A 10,535-nucleotide genomic window follows, 5' to 3' on the forward strand; every position below is an offset into this window, starting at 1 on the left:
TTGCAATTTAGAGGGAGTGATATAAAGTTTTAACACCTGTATGAGTTATTTGAAGTTATTCAACAAAAAAATATTTGAAGTTATTACCAAAAAATTGAACTATTTGATGTTGAACAAAAGTACATTTACCAGTTGTATTAATATAACAAAAACTTGACTCCCATTATGAATTTTTTTGACAAAAATGTTAAAAGGTAGCAATTAATAATGTATTACTTCAACTAAAAAACTTGATTGGAATTTTGGGGAACTCAGTGAACCGATATTTCACTGAAACTAAATAAACAAAGTATGTGAAAAATGTGTGGTGCGGGTCAAATTTGAAAAACAAACATTTTGTAACCCAATAGAAAAGCTCTCCGCTTTACTCTCTATTCGTCTCCCACTCTCTCACTTTACACCCTCAACAGAAACTAATAACAAAAAACAATTCTCCTCTTTCTCTCCATAGATCGATCATGTCTTTGTGATGTTGAACAGAAGAAGTACTCCACCAACTCTTTGCAACAAAAGGTATCTCATGTCTCTCCTTCTTCTCCCCGATTTTTCCCCAATTTTTTTTGCCCTAATTATTTTTTTGCCAAAAATTTGTGCCCAATTTTTTTGGATATTGTTTGAGTTATGGGTGAAATCATCTCCACTAGAATTATTTTAGTTGTGAATACCATTACTTTATTTTTTTTATTGTACAAGATAAAGGGTTTCAGTGGGGTTGGTGGTGGATACGGGTTTGAGGTTGAGTTTGGAGACGATGGTGAAGGTTTTAATTAGCTATAGTGGTAGGAGTGGAAAATATTTAAGAGGTGATTATGATGTAGATATGGCTATGAGTGGCTGCAAGTGAGAAAAATAGTGGGCTAAGTGGTGCTGGGTGGAGAGGGAATTGGGAAATGGCTAGGTTTAGTGGATTTTTTTTTTATGTACAAAATTCCCCTCTTTTCTTTTTTTGTGTTGAAATTTGGTAAATTGTCATGGGAATTTCAAGAGAAAATCTCATCTCCATTCTCGACACCATCTTTTTTTTTCAGAAGAGAGATTCTTCCAATAAATAAGTCGTCACAGAGGCCCATTGGGCACCTAATAACAGCAAGAAAAATCTGTACAATGACAATTGAATGAAGCATAACATATCCCGTTTCATTGTGTAAGAACCCGTATTTTCCCTAATGTTTTTCCTAGGGTTTTTTTCCCTTTAATGGCATGTTTTCTGCATTTTCTGGCTTAGGAAAATTTTCTTGGTGGATTTTATGGGTACTTATAGTTTTTTTAAATGATTTTTCTAGCATTGGGTAGTTTTTGAAAAATTACGGATAGATTTTGGACGTGGGACCCACTAGTGCGAAAAGTTCGGAAAAATTCGGCCAATAAGATTAAGTTCCGGATACTGAGTGAAATTTATCGGGTGTTAAGAGATACGAAGAGGAGGTGATTTGATTGATGTGAGAGAGACTTAAAGGATAGAAATGCATTTAATAGAGTGCCAAGTGGCACTTTCTCATTGGTTGGACTTTTTGACTTTTTACCCTTAAGTTAAATATCTCAAAAATTGACTAAAAATCACCATTTTTCACTCCTTGGTGGCCGACTCTCTTAAGCTCAAGAAGGAAGAAGATTTCTCCAATTTTCAAGCTTCCATTTAGCTCAATCTTCCAAACCAATTGCATCAACTAGTTTCTACTCCATAAAAGTCTTCCATTAGGTGCTAGTAAGTTGTTTGGTGAAGTTTGTTAAGGAAGCTAAGGTGTTCTACAACTCCCTCTCTCTTGTTTACTAGGTAAGTGATGATTACACTTCCTCTTACACCTAATGATGTTTAATTTGTGCCTAATGGTGGCTATAGTGTTGAAAATTGTGGTTTATTTCTTGGTTTGGAATGAATTGGTGAAGTTTTTATTTTTTGAGGAATTTTCTGGTTTAATGTGATCATGGTGTTGTGGTTATTTATGATGGTTGGTAATGAGGGGTTATGACTCTAGTAGGTGTGTATGATAGGAAATTGCAACCAATTTTGGGTTTGGATTGAAATGTGAAAAGTTAGGGTTTCATAACCCCCTTTCTGTCCGGTTTTGGATCATATGGTTAGAGGCCGAATTGGCCTTGGCTCAAAACATGAAAGTTGTAGGTATTGATGTTTTAAGGGTACCTGTAAAATTTCAGGGCATTTGGAGTAGTGTAGAATGAGATATGTCTATTTTACTGTTGCTGTTCTGGGTGATCAGAATGTGCGAACTGCGTTTGTAATCGTCTGTTTTGACTGGAATTTCTTTGGATTTGGATGTTGGTGTCTTCTGATGAAAGGTATCTTGATGTCTTAGCTACCGTATGCCTTTGGAATCAATGCATTTGGACCTGTATAGACTGAGTTGGACTAATTACAGCATAGTGTGATTTGTAAACCTGCAATTACGGTTCTGGTTTGGTATTCTGCATTTTTGACCTAGTTGTGCTAGGATTTGGATTGAGTGGCCTTCTACATTGTTGTAGCCCTGTCTTTTAGCTTCGAGATGGTGGGTCTTACACCCTCATCCGATAAGCGTAGAGCATTTTGTGCCATTACCGCAAAAGGAGGACGAAAACTGTTTTTTTGTTGAGGTCAAGTTAGTGCATTGCTGAAATTTCTGGTTTGCTATTATACTTATATATGCATATGAAACCCTATTGGGGTTGTGATTGGCATGGCTTTATGACTCGTTATCGAGTCTTATTGTATTTGTTTACGTGTTCTAGGGCGTGACATTAGTGCACGACGTACTTTGGACGACGGTGCATGAAACCTCACTTACGTGAGTGGTGAGTATACTACTCACTTAAATGTTACAATGTGGCTTTGTTATATGTGAATTTGATGCCTTGAAGGCTTATTTGGCTATTGGAAGTGATTGAGGTGAGGGTGTACTTGACCGCCCTCACCCCCTTGTGATTCCATTCATGACTGTTTACCGTTTCACTGAAATACTGCACTTGCTATATGAGATATTGAATTCCATTCATGGAAAACTGATTTGGTGTCGTTTGGACGAATATCCAACGGCCTTACTGTATTACTGAGCTCAACCCCGTAGGTAGTCAATTGAATCGAGCCGGCGAGGGCTTGGTCGTGAAAATTGACATGCCACGGGGACTGTACTGGGGAATCTTGTAGTAATGAGACTCTTGGTTCCGGTATACTCGAGTATTACCAAAAGCTACTGATTGGAGTGCGGGCCCGGTTGGGGTATGTTTGGTGGAAGGAATGGGAGTGAAGTGGGTTCTACGGTTGGTACTCATAAACGTTGACGGAGAGTCAATGAGATTGGATCAAGAATATAAGCGTGGAAATCCTTGAGAGCCGTTACTGATTTGTTTTATTCCTTAATTGTGTACTTGAAATGAAAGGTTATGCTTAAGTGATCTTTGTTGCTTATGTGGTAGTAACTCACTGGGCTTAAGCTCATTCCGTTCCATTTGTTTTCCTTACAGGAAATGACCACTTTTGGAAAAGGTTGTGTTAGTTGGTTGTCAAGTTGAGCCCATGTAAATGTCTTTTGAATAGCTCTTTGAATGAAACCCTAATGTGTATTGGGTTCAATTTCTTTTGATTGGCAAACCGAACATGTATATCCATGATGAATCGTTTTGTTATGCCGCTTTGGCTTTTGGCTTGTAAATGTTACATTTTAATGTATATGTGTTTAGTTGACATTTGGTTGGATTTCGGATTAACTCGTATTTCAATCGGCAAAAGAAAATTTGGCTACTCTCGGCCTAGTATCCGGATTCTGACGTGGCCGGTACTGTTCATCATCGGCTTTGATTTTCATTTTTTTTTGTTTGTGATTTTGACTTGTTTGCGCGCGTTGGTATGTTCCGGAACGTATTAGATCGACGTCAACTGATCCGTTAGTCCTGGCGAGAGCTGGGCAGGCAGTCCGCTAACCCCTTTGGTTCGCCTTGGGGGAAAGTGGGGCTGTTACACATTGTCTGTAGTTGGGGTGATCTATGAAGGATCAATCATTAGAAAATTCCATTGTGTCAAGAAGGTGCCCATTGTGACGCCCCGAAAAGTATAAGTGTGAGAACCCGTACTTTTCCCATTTTCTAGGGTTTTATTTATTTAATGGCTTGTTTTCTGCGTTTTCTTAGTAGGGAAATTTTCTAGATATTTTTAATGAGCATATATAGTTTTTGGATGATTTTTCTAGTATCAAATAGGTTTTGAGAAATTAAGAGTGTATACCGGATGTGGGACCCACTAGGGCGAAAAGTTCGGAAAAAATTCGACCAATTAGGTTAAGTTCCGGATACTGGGTGAAATTTATCGGGTGTTAAGAGATAAGTAGAGGAGGTGAAGTGATTGATGTGAGAGGGAAAAAGAAGGATATGAATGCATTAATGAAGTGACAAGTGTCACCTTAAGAGTGGTGGTCACTTATTTGACTTATTTGACTTTTTGACATTTCTTACTAATTGATTAAATATCTCAAAATTACCACAAAAATCACTCTTTTCTTCACCATTGTGCCCAGCCCTCTCTAGCTAAGAAGAAAGAAAAACTCTCCAAGATTCTTGCTTCCATCTTGCTTGAGTGTAATCATCCAACCATTTGATCTTGTTTCTACTCCATAAAATCTTTCCATTTGGTGCTAGTAAGTGATTTTGTGGAAGTGTTCAAGGAAGCTAAGGTGTTCTACAACTCCTTTTCTCTTGTTTACTAGGTAAGTGGTGATTGAACTTCCTCCTACACCTAATGATGCTTAATTTGTGCTTAGTGGAAGCTAAAGTGCTGAAATTTGTGGTTTATTTCTTGGTTTGAGATGAATTGGTTAAGTTTTTATTTTATTGAGGAATTTTCTGGTTTAATATGATCATGATGTTGTGGTTATTTATGATGGTTGGTAATGAGGGGTTATGACTCTAGTGGATGTAAATGATTGGTAATTGCAACCAATTTTGGGTTTGGAAGGAATTTGGGGAAGTTAGGGTTTCATAACCCCCTTTTCTGTCCGGTTTTGTGTCATATGGTTAGAGGCCGAATTGGCCTTTGCTTAAAACATGAAAGTTGTAGGTATTGATATTTTTGAGGTGCCTGTAAAATTTCAGGGAAATTGGAGTAGTGTAGAATGAGATATGTCGATTTTACTGTTGCTGTTCTGGGTTGATCAGAATGTGCGAACTACGCCTGTAATCGTCTGTTTTGACTGGAATTGCTTTGGATTTGGTGGTTGAGGTCTTCTGATGAAATGTATCTTGATGTCCTAGCTATCATATGCCTTTGGAATTTCTGCATTCGGACCTGTATAGACTGAGTTGGACTAATTACAGCATAGTGTAATTTGTAAACCTGCAATTACGGTTCTGGTTTGGTATTGTGCATATTTGACCTAGTTGTGCTAGGATTTGGACTTAGTGGCCTTCTACATTGTTGTAGCCCTGTCTCTTAGCTTCGAAACGGTGGGTCTTGTATCTTCATCTGACCATCGTAGTGCTTTTGGTACCATTACCGTAAAATGACGTCAAAACTGTTTTTTTTGGTTTTGAGCTAAACTTTCATTTCCGGACTTTTCCCTAGCTTGACTTGTACTAGTACTACTTGGAGCTTGCTGAATGGCTATTGGATGAACTTGTTGTTGTGTGTGTACCTTTGGGACTGGCTGAGGATATAATGAAGCCATGATGGCTGGAAAAGTAAGCAAATTCAGGGGAAGTGCTGTCCGAACTTTGAAAGGACTTGATTGCATTGAGTTTGTGATCTAAGACTTGGGTTTGAGCAAGGCAATGTATATGATGGATGATTTCTGAGCCATTGAGGTGAGTGACCTCAAACTATTTCTAAAATTATTTATGAACCGTTTCTTGCATTATTTACTTTTGAACTGTTTCCAAATTTAATTTTGGAACTGTTTTCTTACATATCATGCGTGTTTGCATATCAGTGTCTTGTTATTATTGATTTTGCTTTCAATGATTGTTAAAACGAGTTTTCTAGGCGAGTGTGTACTTTATCGCACTCGACCTAAATAAATATGAAATTTTCAATGATTAATGATTAAATGCTACTTGCGCATGAATGTAAGCCTTTTGGGCTGAACTGGCCATTGCCCCTTGTTACCGGTCGTCTCGAGCCAGAAGCGGACTCGGTCGGGCGACTAGGAACTTGGGTGAACGTTTCGGTATACTCGAGTATTACCTTGTAGGTTGGTGGAGCCTGGCCAAAAGCCAGGGACGGGGTGATTGAATGCACGAATGAAACCAAAAATGCAATGAAATGACAGGAGAACGAACGTATCCTTTTCATGAATGTTTCTTGAATTATTGATACTCCATATTTAATGTTTTGTAAACGTTGTAATTGTTTCTAGACTTATCATTTGATTTACGACATCATTGAAATGAACTATTGTTAAACAGATTTGATTACTGATTTTATTGGTTACTTGCTGAGCTTCTAGCTCACCCCAAAATGTTTTATTCCCCTCCACAGGGCTCAAGGCGAAGGAAGGGCTTGTAGTGTTTATTCATGGATTATCTCATGTATGGATTGAACTTGGATTTCCTTTTGTGTAATCATTCATATTGGGATTGTATTGAACGTTTAGAATTGATTGGATGTGTAATAGTCTAGTTTTGGACTTCCTCCTGTAGAATAGTTGGTATCAAGGATCAGAGGGGCGCAGTGGAAGCGTGGATGCTTCGCTTTTGATATGTAAAGTTTGGGAACCTTTGATGTATATTTGATATATATATCTTGAAATTCCATTGAGGATTGTAGTGAACGACTGAGTCCCGGCGAGAGCTGGGCAGGCGGCCCGACGAACCCTCTGGTTCGCCTTAGGGGGAGGTGGGGCCGTGACACCCATCTTGAGCTATATGTTTGAGATCTATAACATAATTGTTTCGAAGAAATCCAAATCCATACGTCCCATTTCTATACTGCCAAATTCTTCCCTCAACCTGCCGAGGATTTATAGTGGTGCCTGGAATAACCAAATCATAGCTTGAGGTCATGTGAAGCATGCGTGACACAGCACCATGATCTCAACGCTGCAAATGATCATGGCAGTCATCAGCTTCCGCAGGTGGCCTCAGATGTACACGACTATGATACTCATATTCTTCTTCAACAAAAAAGGAGGGCTCAATCAATGTCGTCCTTGACGTCCAAAATACTGGGTTATAACCATTAAATGGTCTAGATGAGTCTTCAATCCTTTGGCATGCTATACCCCTAATGTCATCATAGCTTGTCAAATCCTTGGCAAAATGCTCTGGCTCCAATTTTTTCCTTCTCCCTCCTCTGCTGCCTCCTTGACGAACCATTACCACCTAGACTTGTCCATTCTGTACTCCATCCAATAGAGATCAAGTCTTGGTACATGAATGAAATAATTTTTTATTTTTTATGTTTTTTAATAGCAGGCTTTTTAGTTTTGGAAGTGAAGTTATGATTTCTTTAAATTGCAAGAGAAAAGTTATATTGCCTTTTTTAAAGTTAGGTAAGTTACATTTGAACTCCCAATGTGCAACTAATGAAGTCAATAAAAGGTTCATGGCTGACCGTAATGCTGATTCTAGAGACTTGCTTATGAACAACTTTTAGTTGCTGAAGTGGAGCATAATTCAAATATAATACAAAAGCCGCATGGGAAATTTGTATATATTGCACATCTTTTGCATTGGGAGTCGTAATTTCATCAAGTTTTGTGGTTAGTTAAGGAGTACGGACTTGGTAATATAGAGATAGCTAGATTTATATTATGGTATAGTCATGAAAATTGGAATTTGGTATCTGCAGTGTGAAATGTAAAATTAAGAATGGATGTAAAACAGTCAAACACAACTGTCAAATTATTTACAAAAGTTAACAATTAAAAGTGTCATAATATCTTATTCTAGTTACACTATAAAAAGTGTCATGACAAGTGTAAAAATATCACGCTTAATGGGTTTCATTTTAGTTTAACTCATGTCAGTGGTTAACACCTCTTTCTTGACATTTGCAAGTGTCATAATTGATAAAAATAACGATGCTTCTAATTGCCAATAGAGTAACTAATTGGGACGTTTGAAAGTGTCCTTATTACATATCTTAATGTTAGAATGGATCACACTTTCATTAGATCACTAGAGTAGAAACGTCATCAAATGGACGTGTAACGATACTTTGAGCTATCATAACAGCATATGTTTCTAGTAGTGATTGGCATCAAAGAAAAAAGGTGCCCAAAATTTTTCCACTTCCATACCTTCTTGCCTCCTTTCAGCTTCTTTGTGGGTCTGGTAGATGTTCATTATCTGGCTATAAAGCCAAATACTTGCCCAAGAATATCAAAATCTTTCATTTTTAAACTTGGACCTAGATTATTTCACACAATAGGGTACCTGCAGCATGTGTTTCATTCTCAATGATTTTTGTTACATTCACACATGTTATCATATCTAGTTGCTTGTTTAATGAAGGTTTCTAGTGGGTAGCAGTGCATCATAAAGTAATGTAATTGATTGGAAATTTATCCAAGTTCTATCTTGGGTTATCTTATCTGGAGTGTTTACCAATTTTCACCATGTGATTAATCTGGAATACACTTTTGAAGTTTACAATCAGTTGTTTTTGCTTTTGATTCTGTTGATATTACTTTTAATTGCCTTATATAGCTAACTATGTTACAAGCAGGTGTTTTTAGTTTTTTTTTTTAGGAAATCATGATTTTCAAGATTATGGTATAAGCTGGAGACAACATTTTCCTTGCCAAAGGTATACATCAAGCTTGATTTTCATTGTCCAAATTCTAGAGTTTATCTTGAATAAGTAGTTCTTTCCTACCATTTTTTTTTTATATTTGGTGATGGACTACCTGAATGAATATGTAAGTTTTGACGATTATGTAGTGTTCTTGGAATATGTAGTCGTAACGTTATTAAGTATAAGTATAGATTAGTATCAAAATTAAAAGAAGGAAACATATGTTTTATATGCAAACATTTTCATATAAGAACTACAGTTACCATTTTATTCATTGTCTTCGAGCTTATAATGCACAGTATCATTTCATAGGGACTTCATTGGTTTGTTATTGTCTTGCAGCTTATTATGCTGATGCTATTGGTCCTTGCTATGGAATTTCCAATTATTGTGATGTTTTTTGGGTAAGTATATACTCCTTTCTATCTATGTTAGACTTGTTTCAAATGGTTGGGTCTTTTTAACAAAGTTTCTGTAAAAGTGACAATTTTCACTTTGTTCTAGAAGACATTTGCATATAAACAAGCTACAGGTGGTCTCTAAGCTAACTAGTAGAAAAGAAATTTCATAATATGGTATTTCATGACATCTTATGCAAATTTTTCTGGATAACTACTTACTTTTATACTACTTAAGCTACTAGCATGTGATATTTGTTATTAGAACTTTTGAAAATTGAAAGTAGGTTGGTTAGTGAATGTACTGGTTCGCCTCATAGTCAAAAGTTTCAATTTATAGTGGAGCATCTTTTCCATTTTTTACACAGTTTCACTAAAATATTAGATGCATCAAATCTTTTATTATTAAAATCATTAAATTATTACCAATGGGCGCTAAGAATCTCTATATATGTCGAATTTTATTTGTCATGAAATTTGGTCTAGCGATAAACAATATGCATTTTCAATACCTGAAAAGTTGAAGCTGCTATGCATAATCTATAGAATGAACCATACAAATGGAGCCTATGAAGCCATAGAAGGAACACTGTTTGGTTCTTAATATGGGAGCATAAGCATATTAATTGTTTCTTGAGTTCTTAATAACGTAGTAAAAGTAAAAGAAGTGTTTTTTGAGCTCTAATGTTCTAAGTGCTTATCTCTTACTTTGCTCTTATTTAGTCATTGTCTAGATTATACATAAAAGGAATGATTTAGCTTATTTTCTTGCAAATTCTTTAGTTATCTTTATTGTTTCAAGTTTTTCTTATGACCTACTAATAATTGCAGTACTTCACTGCAGATATGTTGCTCATTTTAGCTTTTTGGAAGATCAGCAGCAGGAGTTGCTAATTGACTCAAGGGCGATAAAGAAAATCTTATACTTAGGAAATGTCATGCAACAGATATTTTTTGGGACTTGGATTTGTTTTGTAAAGCTACCTCGACTTATATGTGAAATTTAGGCCAAATACCACTTATCAAACTATTTGTAGGGTGTTGTTGAACTTCATTATGATATTTGAATGCTTGATATGATATTTTGGCATTTCGTAATACAATGGATGTGTTCATTTGCTAATTGTCAAGTATTGTCATTTTTTTTCATTTATAGATATAATTATAGTAGGAAAATATTACAAATTTCATGGTAATAAAGTGTTATCACTGAATCAAAATTTTCCATTAATAACAACCTGTTGTCATAGAATTAAAAAGTGTTTAGTGACAACACAAGTTGTCAGTAATTAGTCTATATCAATGACAATTACGGATCACTTTTAGTGACGATATTTCTTTGTATATCATTGACAAGATACTATATCATCACTAAAATTACAACAATTACTGACGACACCAGTTGTCACAAAACAGTC

General features: G+C 36.2%; 1 long non-coding RNA gene across 1 annotated transcript; it reads left to right on the top strand.

Annotated features, from left to right (window-relative positions):
• Positions 1-340: 340 nt before the first annotated feature.
• LOC113754960 lies at positions 341-10,220 on the top strand. Its single transcript, XR_003465481.1, has 4 exons — positions 341-513; positions 8,651-8,731; positions 9,062-9,123; positions 9,962-10,220. It is a non-coding gene; the product is annotated as an uncharacterized LOC113754960 (long non-coding RNA).
• Positions 10,221-10,535: the final 315 nt, after the last annotated feature.

This window comes from Coffea eugenioides, unplaced genomic scaffold (assembly GCF_003713205.1).
Source record: "Coffea eugenioides isolate CCC68of unplaced genomic scaffold, Ceug_1.0 ScVebR1_1159;HRSCAF=1967, whole genome shotgun sequence".
Taxonomy (NCBI): Eukaryota; Viridiplantae; Streptophyta; class Magnoliopsida; order Gentianales; family Rubiaceae; genus Coffea; species Coffea eugenioides.